This window comes from Lynx rufus, unplaced genomic scaffold (genome assembly GCF_022079265.1).
Source record: "Lynx rufus isolate CCGP_SWC_20201006 ecotype Redwood Valley unplaced genomic scaffold, mLynRuf1.p SCAF_38, whole genome shotgun sequence".
Taxonomy (NCBI): domain Eukaryota; kingdom Metazoa; phylum Chordata; class Mammalia; order Carnivora; family Felidae; genus Lynx; species Lynx rufus.
The window spans coordinates 3,124,404-3,142,243 of NW_025814854.1; the positions used below are offsets into that span (position 1 = coordinate 3,124,404).

The 17,840-nt window shown below is 54.2% G+C and overlaps 1 protein-coding gene across 3 annotated transcripts in view; it reads right to left on the minus strand.

Moving 5' to 3' along the window:
• Positions 1-12,290, minus strand: part of PCGF3 (polycomb group ring finger 3) — a 56,623-nt gene extending 44,333 nt beyond the window's left edge. For 2 of the 3 annotated variants that reach the window (XM_047094193.1, XM_047094192.1), the window contains exon 1: positions 12,144-12,288. The gene's annotated coding sequence lies outside the window, so the exon portion shown is untranslated. Of the gene's footprint in view, positions 1-12,143 lie in introns of all 3 variants that reach the window. The other variant, XM_047094194.1, reaches the window with a different exon arrangement.
• Between the last annotated feature and the right edge of the window lie 5,550 nt (positions 12,291-17,840).

Genomic DNA, 17,840 nt, shown 5'->3' on the forward strand with positions numbered 1-17,840 from the left:
ACTGCACGTATTTTAAAGAGACAACTTGGTAAGTTTTGACGTTTGCCTGAAAACCACCACCACGACGGAGATGAGGACCCTCGCCCCAGAGACCCCCGGTCTGCCCAACAACTGCACCGAGGGGGCGTGTTCTGGGCACTGTGTTTGTGGGTCACACAGCACAATTGTCTCCCTCATCCTGTTTCCAGGCTCGCTCACGTTGTCACATCAACAGCTCGTTCTCCTCCTGAGCAGCGTCCACTGAAATTTTGTTGGCCCACTCACCAGCAAATGGATATTTGGGTTGTTTCCTGTGGGGCTGTGAGGACTAAGGCTGCTGTGAACACTCACGGCCACACCTCTGGGTGGACAGACACTCTGGAGTAAATGCCCACCACGGGGAGCCACACACGGCTATCTGACAACTTTCTAAGAAATCGCCAACCTGCTCCCCCCCGCCCCCCACCTCCAAGCTCCAGCTGCCCTGTGGGGGTCCTTCTGTCTTCTCTCCTTCCTCCCCACACCATCCTCTCCCCAGTGCTGCCCCTTCCTCCCTGAATGCCACGCCCTCTGAGCCCACGGCCATTCCCTGGACACTCCATGGCTCCCATCTGGATGGCAGACCCATCCAGAACAGGCCTTCCTACACCCAGTCTCATGGACAAGTTTAAGCAACATGTAGAAAAGCCAATCAGACATGTCCTTCCTGCACGAAACCCCTGAAAGGGTCCAGACTCCTGATGAGCCACGCCAGCCCCATGTACATCAGGGCTCCCATCCACACTGGCCCCGTCCACATCAGGCTCTGTCCACATCAGGGCCATCCATTATCACTGTCTGTCCAGGTCAGGCTCCATCCACGCTGGCCCCGTCCACGTCAGGCTCTGTCCACACCGGCCCCGTCCATTAACAACGTCTGTCCAGGTCAGTCTCCATCCACGGGCAGAGCCCGTCCGTGTCAGAGCGCTCGTCCGTGCCAGTGCCACCGGTGTGCACCATTCCTGCCAGCCCGGCCCTCCAACCTCAGGGCAGCAGGCTGTCAGTGAGACCCTGAGCCTCCCGGAAAGGCCCCCCAACCCCAGGTCTAAAGCCAGCTGTTGTTCTTTTTTTTCAACGTTTATTTATTTTTGGGACAGAGAGAGACAGAGCATGAACAGGGGAGGGGCAGAGAGAGAGGGAGACACAGAATCGGAAACAGGCTCCAGGCTCTGAGCCATCAGCCCAGAGCCCGACGCGGGGCTCGAACTCACGGACCGCGAGATCGTGACCTGGCTGAAGTCGGACGCTTAACCGACTGCGCCACCCAGGTGCCCCATGCCAGCTGTTGTTCTAACTCCCACGCCGTCAGCATCTTCAGAGCCGTGCCCAGGCCGCTTCCCATGGCACTGTGAACTCCCAGGCAGGCTGAGGCTGCAGCTCCCTGGGGGACGTCGTGTCCGGCAGAGTGCCCGCCCCAGAGCTGCTGCTCAGGAAGTCAACACTGAGCAACCAACGAGAGAGATTTCTATCTTCACCTAAGCACTCTAGAAGTCCTGTTTGTACTTACTTCTACACAAAAATCACCAAACTGCTGAACCTGCCCCACGTCCAACACCCTCGCCTCACAAACCAGTCTGCTACGGTCTGGGATGTTTACGTGTAAGGCCGAGGGAAGCTGCCTCCGCACGCCGTGCCCCATCTGATGGGCCTCTCTCTCCCACCGGCCAGAGGGCCCGAGTCAGCACGCAGCAGGTGCTTAAGAAAGAACCCTACTTTTTGCCACCTGGTCCACTGCAGCCTCTTGCCTGGGGCCTACCTCCCAGACCCCCGGCTCCTCACTGCTCTCCCTCCGACACCCAGCTAACTCACTCGCACACTGCTGCCCGCTCGCGGTGCAGTCCTGCTCACCAGTGGGGCCGTGGCACTGACAGCTGCCGAGCCAGCGCGCCCCGTGAGGGCGTCACCAGGTCCTCCAGCCGGGCCTGGAGGAGCCGCCAGCAGGGCTCTGCACGGGGGCCAAACACCCAGGATTTATCGCAACCTCCAGATAAACGGAACCAGATCACGAATGTTCCTCCCTGGGTCACTGAAATCAGGTCAAGATTACGAGAAAAAGGGAAACTTTAAATGTATTTCTACATGGCTACATACCACCATCAAAGCTTTTAAAAAAAGTAATGAAATAACAAAAGTGCTTTGAATTTAGACTCTCAAAAGGGTTTGTGACTCAAAGGACAGTGAAATCCCTGCTCCACCTTCTCCCCTAACTTGGACCCGACGCCCCACCTCCACCCCTGCCATCCCGTCACCCCCAGGTCACCATGGTCTCAGCCCTGCAGAAAGCTGCACGGGGCTCCCTCCCCAGGCCTCGTCCTCACTTCCCCACTCAGGGACACCGTGCCCCCCCCCCCCGGCTACTCCTCCTGCATCACTGGGTGCTCGGAGGATCACACAGTACCCCACTAACATGCGTTCGATGAATACCTGCTCAACGATACGGCAGACTGATGGTCATTTCTACTGGTGAGTTTACTCCCAATTTTTACTTCTCAAATTAAGAGTTTGTACAAGTATCTGGGTGTAACTTAGTGACCTGACATACAGTCCAGGGTGGGATCCCAGGCACATGTCTTGAGCAACACCAAGGCCCGCCCCATCAGTGACATCCACCGCAAGCGGACCGAGCTGCTCCCGGGCACCAGTCCCTGTGGCCGAGCCCACGCCAACCCTCACTTCCAGTCACGTCCCACTGGCCCCCCACCTCCGTGTTTGTGCCTCCTGTTCCTCCAGCTCGACACTCCCGGACCCCAAATTCAGACGTCAACTCCCTATGCTCCACTGGGAAGGCCGGGCATTTCCACGCGGGTGCCAGCATCTCCAAGTTTCCTCTGCGTGTCCGCCATCCCTCCTGCACCTTCTGCCCACCGCACACCCGTGTGCAAGAGACAGGGGCAGCTGTACCCCTCACACTTACCCCATTTGGCCCCGCTGTCCAGGCATACCATGCCACACTTGCCCACACGCAGCTCCCAGGGATCCCATGAAAACGCACCTGAGCAGGTGGCTGTGGCACAGACTCTCCAAAGTGTTCCAGTGGCTCCAGTGGCCAGCGATGCCCAAGCTGCCTCGCAGTCCACAGTGGCCACGGTGGACCCTGCTAGGTCTAGAACATTCTGGGTGTGCTCCTTCTTCGTGGCCCTTGCACTTACTGTAGCTGCAACATTCTCTGTCATATGGCCACACGGGGCCCCTCATCTCTGTCAAGCCTCTCCTCAGATGTTACCCCCAGCAACACTGTTAGAGACCATCTTACTTAAAACTACATGCTATGTGGGTACACACCACAAATCTAAGACACTACCCTCGAATTTATAATTTACTTATTTTGTTACTACCCATCTCCCTATACTACGATGCCAGCCACGTGACTGGCAGTATTAAAAATTCAATGGAAGGGTTATATGATAAAGCTGAGAAACTTTCTCCAAGAGCAGATAAAGACAGGAAATAGAAAAGAGCCAACATCCAAGCAACAGGTGTTTTAGAAAAAACAAAAAACCGAGATACGGAGCTTCCAAATATACTTTAATATTTTATTATTTCATGATTTGGAAAAAATTATCCAAGTATTCCCCCCGCTGGAAGAACCATGAGGCTGCAAAGGCCTGAGTGCCAGGCACAGAGAATGAAAATGACCCATGTCTAACCAAGTCCTAGAATCTCGAGACATCAAGGGTACAAGAGAGGGCCCTGAAGGTTCTGGGAGGAGAGGAGGTCCCTCCCCACGACGGACTGGGAATCAGATAGCATTTTCATCAGCAACAGTGAACCCTACCAGTAAGAAAGCGATTCTTTCAGAGCACTGAGGAAAGTGCTCAAATGCTCAGCCGAAGCATGCGTACTGAGCCAACCAGGGTGCTCACACCTTATCACAGGCCTGGTGCTCATGGAGCTCCCGTTCCAGCTGGTGACGAGACGTGACAAACTCATCAGCAAAGAGAGATGAGCACCACTGAGAAAGTAGGTCAAGGCAGCGAAGCAGAGAACAGGTGGAGGGGCTGCTTTAGAAAGTGACCAGAGGAGAGCCGGTGCAGAGGGACATCTAACCTTGGGCCTGGAGGCAGGGGCCAGAGCAGCAGACACCCCACTGACGGGGCAAGGGATCCCCCAAAGCGTACTATGACCACTTTGAAGCCGGCTGGCCCGGAGGATGAGGCATCCAGACAGGGCAGGGGGACGAGGACAGAGGAGCAAGGAGGACAAGGGCTCAGACGCAACCCTTGAGAATCTGGAACAGGAGACAGTAACGTCAGGCAATGTAAGGAAAAAGGAAGGGAGATTAGAAGTCAGCTGTGTAACAGATCATGATACAATCACATCCATTTTAACTGCCAGATCCAACCCCTGGAGAAGACAAAAAACATGCCGTGAAAGGGGCTGTGGGGCCCCAGGTTTTCTACCAACAGAGGCCGCTCAGCTACGGACACACATCCCCCTCACGAGGAAGGCTGACTCAGGGCAGAAACGGGAGCCCAGGGAGCGAAGCAGGGAGCCAGGGGGGTCACCCCGAGCTCCTGACTGGGGATCCCCCGCTGGGTTTCAGAACCGTGTTGGGCCCAGGACTTCCTGTTGTGTCCAGTTCCCACTTCTGAACTGGCCAATCTACACCTGTGGTCCCACAACCTGTCCGCTGCGTGGGGGTCGCTGGGAAGGCTAACTGTGTTGCTTGGTCCGCAAGTGCCCGGAAGCGGTACCCAGCGGGTGACCCGGGGGATGAGACTCTGGAGTTCTGGGACTCAGGCAAGGTTTGGGACTCTGAGCCGGTGCTGCAGTGGGAGGAGACCCCGGGGAACCTCAGAAGAAGGGTAGGTGTGTTTGGCATTTGGGGGGATATCAATTTGGGAGGGCCGGGACTATAGCAGGCGGAATTCCAAGGTAGCCTCGAGAAGGCCCTGGCATACACATACCTCTTGCCTTACTAGCCCAGGCACTGCTGCAAAGGGATTTTTAAGGAGCATATTAAGGTCCCAAATGAGCTGACCTTGAAACAGAGCAAGTATCTGCTGGCCAAGTAGCATGGCCTTTCAAAGCGATGTTCTTCCCAGCTGGTGGCAGAAGAGGAGGCCAGAGGGACGAGTCCTACTTGCCTGGCACAGGGCAACTGGACCCGTCAAGCACTCATGGCCCTGGGGCGAGGAGCCGTGGGCCTCCAGGAGCTGAGGGCAGTCCCCAGCCGACATCGAGCAGAACAGCAGGACCCCAGTGCCACAACCACAGGACGTGGGTTCTCCAACAGCAGGCGGGCTCAGAAGACGACCTGAGTCCCAGATGAGAGCTGCAGCCCAGCCTCCGCATTGATTTCGGCCTCTGAGGCCCTGAGCGGGGCGGGGCGGGGGGGGGGGGGTCGGGCAGCCACACTGCACGACACTTCCAACCCATGGAACTGTGACTAATGAGTTGGTGTCCTTTTAAGCCACTAATTCTGTGGCAATTTGCGATGCAGAATTACAAAATTAACGTAACGGTATTAAAAGAAACGGAATTAATAGCAGAAGACAGGGTCAGTTTCCCCAGCATGTAAAATACAGAGTGGCCACCAACCCCGGAAACATTTTCATTAGGCAACTATTCTCCCAACTGGAGCGACAAGGAACAGGTTAACAAACCAGCAGAAGAAGCTAGAGCCCCTTGGTGGGGACTGGATTGTGCCTACCCAAAATTCATGTGCTGAAACCCTAAGCCCCCATCTCCAAATACGGAGCCCATGGGGCGATTCGGGTTAGATTCCCAAGGGTGGGCCCGTGATGAGATTAGTGTCCTTACAAGAGACAGAAGAGGGCTCGCCGCCTCTCAGTCTCCACCGTGTGAGCACCCCACCCCATCTACGACGTTCTGTTGCAGCGGCTGAGCTGACTGAGCCCCTTCCTGGTTTCTGATGTCTGTCTTCTTCACCAGGCTGCCTTCAATAAAAGGCCGGGGGAAAAAAACTGCCTCTAGCCAGCCATGTCTCTACAGCAAGAAAGGCACTTGCTTTATGCAAGGGAAATGTTATTTGTCAGCAGAAGTCCTATTTCCACGAACAATTTCAAACACTTTCCACCCACTAAACCTTTTATGAAGTCTGCTAAAAAGTATGGAAGCCGACAAGTAGGACTTGCCCCTGTGTGCCTGTGAGGAAGGGTTAACAGGGCCAAGGGCACCTCCCCATCAGAGATGGATGAGGTGGCCCGGAAGGACATGCCCTATCGCAAGACAGTGGGACTCTCTGGGGCGCCTGGGTGGCTCAGTTGGTTAAGCGTGCGACTTTGGCTCAGGTCATGATCTCATAGTTCCTGAGTTCAAGTCCCGCATCGGGTTCTGTGCTGACGGCTCAGAGCCTGGAGCCTGCTTCGGATTCTGTATCTCCCTCTCTCTCTGCCCTTCCCCCACTCTCTCTCTCTCTCTCTCAAAAATAAATAAAACATTGGGGCGCCTGGGTGGCTCAGTCGGTTGAGCGGCCGACTTCGGCTCAGGTCATGATCTCACGGTCCGTGAGTTCAAGCCCCGTGTCGGGCTCTGTGCTGACAGCTCGGAGTCTGGAGCCTGTTTCAGATTCTGTGTCTCCCTCTCTCTCTGCCCCTCCCCTGCTCATGCTCTGTCTCTCTCTGTCTCAAAAATAAACGTTAAAAAAAAAAAAAAAAAAAACATTAAAAAAAATTTTTGTTTGAAGACAGCGGGACTCTCCCCTGGGTTCCTGTGCTGGGGCTCCACATCTCTCCTGGCACTGGGGACTGGGGCGCCAGAAGTATGGCCTGCAGCACGGACCCGAGTAACCACCACTTGAACACATGTCCCCAAAGTCGCGTGAAGCACTCACTCACTGCTCCTATGAAGTGATCTCCCAAATCTCGAGCCTGACTCGGCCTCTCCCTCGTTCCCTTTAGTTTACAGAGTACACAGGGACAACAGACAAAAGTGGAGGACACAAATAGTGAAGACTCAGAAAAATCCAGATGTAACAGGTGGCCTAGAAAAGTCAACCCTGTGGAGGGCAAGTGGGGAACCTGAAAAGACACCAAGGGACGTGCCACACGGGGAACCTGCCTCTGTCTGGTTCCGAAAAGGCATGACCTCCAGTGCCATGCAGGGAAGCTACCTGTCTGTTTCAGGAGGGGCATGACCTCAGTGTCACTCAGGGCACCTGCCTGTGTCTGGTTTAGGAAGGACATGACCCCCAGTGCCACTCTGGGAACCCAGTTATGTCTGGTTCAGGAGGCACGTGACCCGCTGTGCCACACCAGGAACCTGCCTGGGTCTGGTTAAGGGAAACACATGGAAGACATTCTTGAGACAAGGGGGGAGACTTGAAAATGAACAGGAAATTAGCTAGTATGTGAAGTAAGAGCCCACTTCTCGGGTGTGATAATGATGTCGTGGTTGTCCTGTGACCTGTGTGCTCTAAACTACTTAAGGAACACGGTGGGCTGTCTGTGGCTACTACTTTCAGATGATTCAATGACGATAAATATGTATTTAGAAAAAAGAGATGAGGCAAATATGGCAAAGCATGAATAACTGTTGGGTCGGAGCAGGGGTGTAAGACTGCTCAGTGCAGAATTCTTTCTGTTCTTCTCCACTGTGTTTTCTCTGAAATTAAAACTTGGGGGGGGGGGGGAAGTAAAATGAAATCACTTGAAACTTTAAAAAAAGGAAAGGCTACCCTTTCTCTGCTCCTGACTTCCTAGCTGTGACCGTGCCCTGTGCCTGCATGTTCATCAGGCAAATGGGGGGCGGGCGGGGGGATCAAACGCAGTCCTAGGATGGCTCTGAGAACTAAACAGGTTCGCACACACCGTGCCTCCGGGACGGGACCACACACACCAGCCAGGGCTCGGCTGACATTCACCACAACACCCAGTGCCTCCATGAAGCCCACAGTCAGTCAGCAGGGGCTTCAAAGAAGTATGCAGACAGCTTCCCACAGTTTGCATATTTCTTGCTAAACATCTGGAACTTGCTGTTCATGTAGCAAAGTCCAGCAAATATTGATTCATTTGCAAAATAATCCAATTAACCTCCACTCTCCAAATTCACCTAAATATTAGAAGTTCTCTTCAAAAAAACAGTCAACCCAACAGTTTTTAAGGACGGTATTTTCAAGTGAGTTTTAGTTCCTCTCAACAGACGCCGTTGCTTAATTCAACAGACAATTCTGAAAATGTGTCTAAGCAAGGCTCACACCCTAACTAACTCTCTCGTCATGTGTTAAGTGTTTCATTATAGCTCTTTGTCATTTTGGCCTTCAGATAATTCAGTTCTGTAGCGAGGAACATGCCACATCAGAAATGACAGTCCCATTATTTTTAAAGGTCTTCTTACAATTGAATTGATACACTATCACTTGTACAACAGTATCCTGTGGTTCCATTTTCTGAAGGACAAGGGATTGTGAAGCATTTTTGGACTATTAACAGCAAATACCAGAAGGGTAATAAGAAACTGTCCCCAAACCTCAACATATTTCAACAGTAAAAGAAAAATACGTTTTCAACTTCAAATTTGATTCTCACCACTAAGCAAATAGCTCCAAATGAATTAATAAATCCTGCCATTTAATAGATTAAAGAGTAACAGTATAGACCCAAACAACCCAAATAAGTCATTCCAGTCACTGGCCCAGGGCCCCGCCTTACACTGGCTGGGTGGGGCCTTGGCAGATCTAGAGAGCTGGGCACAGGTGACAGTTCCGTCCACGTAGGGCTCCTGGGACAAGTCCTGCATGGAGGCCTCCCATACGGGCCCCGGATGGTGTCCTTTCCAGCCCCATGCTACAGCCCAGCCCAGAGTGCCAGACAGAGGTACCCCAGAGCCACAGGTCCTAAGCACCGAGGACCTTGCATACAGGCTCCTGGAGCATGACTTCCTTCCAAAGGTCAAATATCCAAAACATCTCAGGATCTGACTTCTTAAAAACTTCTTACAAAGGTCAGTTTACAATTTCTGGAGCAAAATCATTGCTAGGAATAAAATGACTCTTGGGAAACATTGAAATCATTGCACTTGAAGCTATCAATGAATTCCACACCACTTCACTTAATTTGAGCGCGGGGGTGGGGGGGGAGGGGGCGGGTCACGGTTTGCTACAGGTGTGTTACATTAGAAGTTAATTCCCAACAATCTTCCCTATTTATAATTTATCTTCCCTCATGTGTAAGTTCCAGTGGTTTCAGTCATTATGGCGACAACAGAGGAACCGATACAATTAAAGAGACAGCCGGGCTGCTGCAACCTTGTACTTCAACGTGCTACCCTCTACACAAGTGTTAATTTACTTGGGTATTTCTCAGGTGCAGGCCCTAGATCAGCGGAACCCTGATGGCCACAGCGTGTGTCACCCCGCCACCCAGTACACACGTGTTTCCTCTTGAGTGAGGGCTGGGCCTAGTGACTAGGCCCTAACAAAGAGAATGTGGCCAAACGGATGGGATGTCCCCGCCAAGATTAGGTCATCAAGATTGTGGCCTCCTTGCTCGCTCTCTTCCATCACTGGCTCCCTCTGAGTTGTCCTGTGGAGAGCCCCATGTGAAAAGGAACCGACATCTTCAGCCAACAGCTGAGTGAGCAAGCCTGGAAGCAGATCCCACAGTCAAACCTTCAGATGAAACCACGGTTCCAGCCAGCGCCCTAAGTTCAGCCTTGTGAGACCCAGAGCCACAGGACTCAGCTAAGCTGCGCCCAGATTCCTGAACCACAGAAACTGTAAGATAATAGCTGATGTTGTTTAAAGGCACTATGTTTGGGGGTAATTTGTTGGACAGCAATATATAAATAATACAACCACACAGCACTATCGTACCTTTAAAAATCCCAAAATAGGAAAACAGAGCCTAACCAAACTTGAATGCCCAGTTTTGCAAGTCTTTTCCAAAACTTCACAAAACAAATTAAGTTTTTAAAAAAGTAAAGTGTGTATTAAAAAAAAAAAAAAAATCAGAAGTGTTGGGTAGGAAGGTCCCAAGTATGGATACATTTGGCAAATAAAAGTTCCTAAGCTAGACCATTCAGGGACTCCATTTGGTTAAGATTCGGTCTTATGAAATGTCAATCTGAAAATCTCAACTGCAGATCTTAGGTTTTCTCCTAAGTAACCAAGCGGCAACGTTGTGGCACAAAATGAGACGCTGAAGTGACCGATTCAGGTGCCTCCCCTAGGAGTCCACACAGCTCAGAGTTCTAGACTTGTACCTCATCCTACTGTCCAACCTGTGGATAAGTTTGCAAACTTAACACAAGTTCTAAAAGTACTCCTGCCTTTCATCCATTCATTCACGCACTCACTTCATTCAACAGTCGTGCACTGCCGGCCAGGGACTTCAGGCCAGGGAACCAGTTCTGGCAGCTGAGCTGGACGAGGCCCTTGCCCTCCTGGCTCTTCATTCTCTTAAACTCCTCCAGCACTACCTTACTGGACACGCTCTGGAGTCATTACCCAATCAAAGAGCAGCACACAGAATACCCTTCTTTTTCATCAACACTTCCAAATTAAAGGAACACACGGGCAAATTTTAGACGAAAGTCTCACCCAAAGGTTTCAAAGAAGCAAAGACCCCCATTGCTAGGTCCTTTAATATTTTCCTTTCCTGGAGTGGAGAAGGTGCCTGACCCACTCACCTGACATGTATGCTCACCTACTCCAACCTTCTTACCCTGGGCCCAGTGCCCCCCAAATATTTCCTTAAGCTTCCAACACTCCTTAAGGAACCCCACTCCTCCTGGAACTTCCTGGACACTAAAAACACACCTGGATGGAGGATACACCCACCCAACCACTTGACCTCCGGCAACGGAGGGCGGGGAAGCCAGGAGTGGTTGAAGGTGATGGACACTGACCACAAGGAAAGAAGAGCAGCCCTGCAGTAGGGGCTGGAAGAACAGGGTAGGAGACAGCTTCTTGGATCTGGGGAGTGGGCACTGGGGCATGGAGCCAGTGTGGACTAGGAGCTCCACTTGAACCCCTAGAAGGAAGAGGACGGACCCTAACCCTGCCTCACACCTGCCCCTGGGGCCCAGCCAGGCAGCATCTGCTGAAGGTCAGAAGGTCTGTGGGGCTGGCCCAGGTGCTCCTAATATCGGGGGCCTCAGGGAGGTTTGCACTTGTGGGGCTCAGGTGAGCAGGGTCCCTGATGCCCCCAAGCCTTCACAGCCGTGGGTCCAGTTGAGTAGAATGGGCACATTAAAGGCACCTCTGGATCTTGCCCCAGGGGTCCAAACCCCTGGAGGGCTGGCTTAGGGTCCCAGCCTTCCTTTCTGCTCCTGGGATCTGGGTGCATCCCACTGACTTGCTCAGGAGTTCTGGCAGGGACCGGTCTCCAAGTTCCAGCTCTTATCAGTGTCCTGGCCCTCCCTGAGAGCCTCGCTTCTTCATGGTCCCGCTCCAGCATCCAGATACCCCTAAATGACCTAGCTGGGGCCTGGTCATCCCCGGAGCCTGTCACATGGGATGAGCCCTCCTCATGGCAGATCCCAGGGTCCTGGCCTCCCACTCAGAAGGGGCTGTCTCAGGGTCTCAGAAGTGCTCACAGGACTGTTCCAGCATGCCAGCCCTCTTTGGGACCAGCCTCCGTGTCCTGGCCCTCCTTAGTGACCCAGCCTCGTGTCCCAGCCCTCCCTAGGTCCTGCCAGATCCTGGGGGCTGGCCCCCCTCAGTGACCTGTCTCAGAGTCCAGCCATCTCTGGTTCCTGTCGGGTCTCAGGGTCACAATCCCCCTTAGTGACCCGAGCTGGCGTTGGACCCTCTTGGATGACCCATCCCAGGGTTTGACTCTCCTCAGTGACCTATCTCAGGGTCTAGCACTTCCTGGTCCCTGTATGGTGGGTCTGAGGTCTGGCCCTCTTCGGTGAGCCGTTCTGGGGTCTGGCCTTCCCCGCTGACCCGTCCCGGGATCCGGTCCTCCCTGGTCCCTCCCCGATGACCCGTCCTGGGGTCCGGCCACCTTCCCCGTGACCCGCCCGGGGTCCCGACCCCGTGGGTCGCGCCCGCACCCGGGGCCTGCCCAGCGGTGTCGGGGCTCCCGCGGGCCGGGCCAACCAGGGGCGCAGGGGCGCGGGCCGGGGTTCCGAGCCTCAGGGGCCCGCACACGGGCCGAGGCCGCGGCCTGAGGAGCGGGCGCCCCGGGCCAGGCCAGGCGGGGTGCGGACTCACTGACCTGCCGTCTCGGCTGCGGGCGAGCGGGGCGCACGCGGGGGCAGCGCCGGGAGCGGGGGGGGGGCGCCGCTCCCTCCGGGTCCCCCCCAAGAGCAGGAGAAAAAAACCCGTCCGGAGTTTAAAACAAAGAGGCGGAAATGCCCGAGCGGAGCCGAGCGGCGAGTCGGGGGCGCCGCACATGGAGCATGCGCGTTGCCCTCCCGGCTCCCACCCCGCAGCCGGGAGGGGGGCGGGATCTGGAGGGGCGGAGCCCGAGGGCGGGGCCGGGGCGTGGTCATAAGACGCAGGCGCGTTCCGGCAGGGCTAGGCCGAGGGATCTGGAGAGGGGAGGGTGTCGGGGGCGGGGCCCCCGGCGGAGGCGGGGGCTCGTGAGGGCGTGGCCCGAGGGGGCGTGGACCAAGGGGGTGAGGTCTGCGGCATGAGTCTTGCTGTACACTGGACTCAGCAGGCAGCTGACGCCGACTCCGACTCCGGGACCTGACCGGGGCTTTCCTCTGGCGGAATCCGTCTCGTTCTTGCAATTCAGTCCTTCCTGGGACGTAGCAGCGAGAGCTCTCCGTGCACCAGGCAGGAGCCGGGGGCCGCACACGGACAGGGCCCTGCTTTCCGGGCCCCGGTCCAGTGGGCAGCAGGGCCGACCCTGAAACTCTGTGTGTCCACCCTTGCGCAGGCCCTGCCCTGGAGCGTGACGTCCACCCCTTCGTGCGGTCCACACCTTAGCGGGAGGGGGACAATAACAAGAAAAAGTAAATCTGATATAATGTGGGAGCCAGATAAACTGGTTGGGGGAGGCCGTGGATGTCTGGAGTGTTAGTTACAATAGGGTGGGTGGGCATGGAAGGGACAGAGGGGAAGGCGCCATAGAAGCACAGAGTAGGAACATAGAGGTAACGGCCTTGCGAGTATCGGCAGGTGGGGTTCACAGGCAAGTTGTCCTGCCAGCACCAAGCTGCACAGTGGGGAGATTGAAGAGAGCCAGCATGGAAGCCAGAGGGAATGGGGCACGAGGAGGCAGGAGATGAGGTCGGAGGGAGAGGTCCCTGGGTGTTATGAGCAGAGGGGTGACGGCATGGTGCTGGCATTGTAAGCCTCCCTCTGGCTGTGCTGTGTCTGTCTGGCAGGAGCAGAGCAGGAGGCAAGTGGTGCCCTGGAGGGGAGGAAGTGTGAACTGCTGGGGGATCAGCCTGAGAAGAGGCAGGGATGGGTGGGGAACAGCTGGAAGGGTGGGCGGCTGCTGACAGTCCGGGCAGCATGATGGAGTGCACAAGGGTGGAGTCAAGAGTGTAGTTGTAAGGTCCGTTGGCCCCCCAGTGGAGCCGCTGTGTAGTACGCGTAGGATGAGTTTGCAGTGTGTGGAGATGGGTGAGCTGGTCAAAAGAGTGAGTGAGGGTTGGGGGGCTGAGCCCCCTGCCCACGTGGAAAAATCAGCAAGTCCAGGTGAACCCAGTAAGAAAGACTGAGACTGAGCCAGCTGGAGAGAAGGAGTGATGTCTGGTCAGCTGCTGAAAGGGGCAAGGGGAGTGAGACCCTTCTGGGGCCTTGGCCTACGTACAGGTTACGTAGGGGTAAAAACTGGATTGTGGTGGGCTCAAGAGAGGAGGGTAAATACAGGCAACTTTTCCAGGTGGTTTGCTGTGGAGGAGCTTCTGGGACTAGAGGGCTGCTTCACATTTGGGCTGCAGCCTCAGTGGTACTGGTGCAGTGCAGGGGGAGGCTGGCCACGCTGGAGAGAGGGAAGGCTGCCTGAGCCCAAGTCCTCACCTGGGGCCAGGGACCAGATCTGGAGATGGGGCTGTGGCGGCCCTCACGCTGCAGGAGGCAGCCCCAATGCAGGAGGTGGGGGGTCTGTGCACCCTCTCATCCAGCTGCCTCTGTTTTCCAGTGACACGGCAGCTAAGTTGGCCCAGACGGGAGTAGAGGCCGGGATGTCAAAAATGGGGACGACAGGCCGGGATCAGCTCTGGGTGGAGGGCACAGTGACCCTAGGAAGTCATTTGAGGGCCCTCTGACACCGTAGCCATCTGTCTGCAAAGGGGGGAGAGCCAGGAGCGTGTGCATGACGCATGGCCACTGGTCTCTCTCAAAAGATGCAGACCAGACATCTGGCCTGCTTGCTCTCTCCCGAGACCTTGTCAGCAACAACATCCCAGACCTTGACCCTGAACCCTGGGCTCTTGTATTCAACTGGCTGGCCACATCTCTACTGAGATATCTTTAGGGAGCTCAGGTTCTGATATCAGAGTATCAACTCCTGATCTTCCCCCAACCTTGCTACCCACCCCAGCCCCCATTGCAGAGGAGAAGCCAAGACAGTGGGGTCTTTTCTTCCAGCCCCAAAACTGCTGTCAGCAGACCCCTCAGAATCTGGCTATGGCTCTCCGTCCCTACCCTGGCCCAAGCCCACTGATTCCTCCTGGATTAGTGCATGGCTTCCAGACTAGTCTTTCTGCTTCTTTCCTTGCCCCCCGCCCAACCTATTCTCAACACAGAATAGTAACTGCCATAACACATTAGTCAAGGTATGTCTCTCCTCTGCTCAAAAGGGGTGTCACTCAGAACAAAAGCCCAAGAGCGGGTAGATTACAGGGGACCCAAGGAAACCTGGGAAGATGGAAATGTGTGCTGTGTTGATGGTGGTGATGAGTTCATGGGTGTATCCGTGGGTCAAAACTCATCGAAGTGTACAGGTTACGTATGTGTGGTTATACCCCGATAGAGCAATAAAGAAAGAAGAAGCCAGAGACCATGGTACAAGCAGTGAGAGGAGGCTGCCCCCCAGCCCACTGCTCCCTCCTCCCTGGAAGGTGAGCTGTCCTCACTCCTATGCCACCCAGCCATCCCTGGGCACTGGCCTGTTCTGCTCACCCACCCAGCTGTCCCTCCTCACCCCCCCTCCCCCACAGGCCATCCTCTCTGTTGGGTCACTCCATTTGCTAACAAACTCAGAGTGAGGCTGTCTCCTGATGGTGTACTTCTCTGCTTATGTTCACAGCACGACTTCTCCGAAGAGCTGTCTACACTCAGCCTCTCCATTTTCCCTTTCCACGTTCTCTCTTAAACCCTCAGACTTCTGTCCTGCCCCCACTCCAACAAAATGCTCTGTCCAGACACCCAAGACTTTGTGCAGCTGTGCCAAGGGCCATTGTCATCTCCATCTCCAAGGGTCATCTCCGCGACCCCTGCGCTGCTCTCTCCTGAAACACTTTCCCTTTGCCTGGCTCTCCATTCATGCTCTGCCCCCTGACTAGCACCTTCTTGGCCCCTCTGCCATCCTCTTGTCCTCCCGGGCTCTTCCTGTCAGGCCTCCTCTCCTCTCCCTGAGGCTCCTCTCCTGGCTGGTGATCGCTCTGCCCCTGTTGGTTTTATTTTTTTTATTTTTTTTATTTTTTTTAATGTTTACCTATTTTTGAGAGAGAGACAGACAGACAGAGTGTGAGCAGGGGAGGGGCAGAGAGAGAGGGAGACACAGACTCTGAAGCAGGCTCCAGGCTCTGAGCTGTCGGCACAGAGCCCAACACGGGGCTCGAACTCGTGAACTGTGAGATCATGACCTGAGCTGAAGTCGCATGCTTAACCGACTGAGCCACCAGGCGCCCCACTCCATCCATGGTTTTAAGCTCAGTCCAGATGCTGGCTGCCCTCCAGTGTTTATGCACTATGTGTCCCTCCAGTGAACAGCAGACATCATTCCCACCAGGTTCAGGACACAACTCTGGGCCTTCCCGGGTGACCCGCTTCCCTCCATTTTCCTCTCTCATAGCCACTCTACCTTTTCTGTTACTGGGGCACAAACATTTGGACTCATTCCTGATGACTCTCTTTCTCTGTTTTCCCACATCCAATTCCTGGGGAAGTCCTGTTGGCTCTGTCTTCAAATATGCCTTCATCCAGCCATGGCTTCCACAGCTGCCGCCACGGCCTGAACCCACCTATCCTGTCTGGGTTGGTTCCACAGCCTCTGTGCCCGCCCCCAGTCTGTGCTGAACAGAGCAGCCAATAAGCTGATCCTTCAATGCCTAAGTCAGAGGGTGCCAGGCCTCTGCTTAGCAGCCCAGTGGATGCTCTGAGCCTCCAAGGTCTTGCCTTGGGCCCAAGCCCTGCCTTGACTCTGGCCCGGCCCTGGCTGCTCTCCCCAACTCACTTCTTCCAACCACATGGCTCTCCTGGACACGCTAGGCCCTCCCATCTCAAGGCCTGGCAGAGCCGTTCCTAGACCTGGATGGCCCATCCTTGGTGCCCGTGGGGCTCCTTCCTCCCTCAGGCCTATGGTCAGATATCACCTGAGGCCTCTCCTGACCAGTCTGGTGACAAAGCCTCACCATTTGATAACTCACCTTATTAAACGGTGCCAATATATAATAGCAAGACCCTCATACGTTGCTATTGGAAACCGTGGGGAGATTGACGATAACCTGCAAAACTAGGTGGGCATCTATCCTTTGGCCCAGCAATCCCCAAGTAGGAATTTATCCCAAAGATAAATTGGGAAAACTGGTAAAACACTGGCAAAAATGCAAAAAAAAAATTTTTTTTTGAAGCATGAACAAGGCTACTAATTGAGGCATAATTTGTAATAGAAAAAACGAGCCAGTCCACATGGTACCACATGTGATAATTAATAAACAATCGAGTCTGCACCCCGTGGGTCCCGGCGGCTGCAAACAGAGAGGCAGATACCCATCTATGTTGTCACGGGGTTGCCACGAGCGACGAGAGCCAGACCGCATTGTTGAGATAAGCAGTGTGGACAGAGGGTGTGCAGAGTGCTGCCACTTGCCCAGTAAATGGGGATTATTGCTTGTTTCCTATGTGCTTGCCCGTGTTAAAATCCTTGTGGGTTGCCGCCGGCTGGTGGCAGTAGCAGGACTTCTGCGTCTCTCTGAATCCCCTCATAAAACAGAGAGGGATAAAACCACAAAAGAAACGGGGCGTCTTGGTAGCTCAGTTGGCTCAACGCCCGACTTGAGCTCAGGTCATGATCTCATGGTTCGTGAGTTCGAGCCCTGTGGGTCCTGTGCTGACAGCTCGGAGCCTGGAGCTGCTTCGGATTCTGTGTCTCCTCTCTCTGCCCCATCCTCCACTCATGCTCTATCTCTGCCTCTCAAAAATGAATAAGCATTAACATTTTTTTAAAAAAACCCCAACAAAACAACAATCAGGTGGGCTGCAATGACCTCAAAGCACACACACAAATAAAGACATCACTCTACACAAACAGATACCCATTCATTTCCAATGTACATGAAAAATTTCCTAAGTATATCATACTTACACAAAATGTCATACCACATAATACACAGAAAACTGAGATACTAATTTCAACCATACAGAGAGAAAGGTTAGACACCCATCTCACAAATAAACACTCATGTCTCCCCCTTTTCTCCACCCCCCCAATACTTTCCACCTCAGAACACCGTGTTAAAAGATTCATCATGCCATATCCTCAAACAAAAAATTAGGTCCTCGTAGAGGTGTTTTTGAAGGGTAGATCCTATTGGGAGGCAGTTCTCCATGAATATCTCATGTTTCTGTTTCTGCATGGTCCAGGTCGTCAGAGCAAAGTCATTTAGAGCCTAATTAGGAATGTTTGTCTCAGAGACATTCCAATATAGCCAGGAAAAATACCCATCCTTCCCCTCCCTGGAGAAGATTTGCTCATATTCCAGTGCGAAGAGAAGGTCTCTCTCTGGAACGC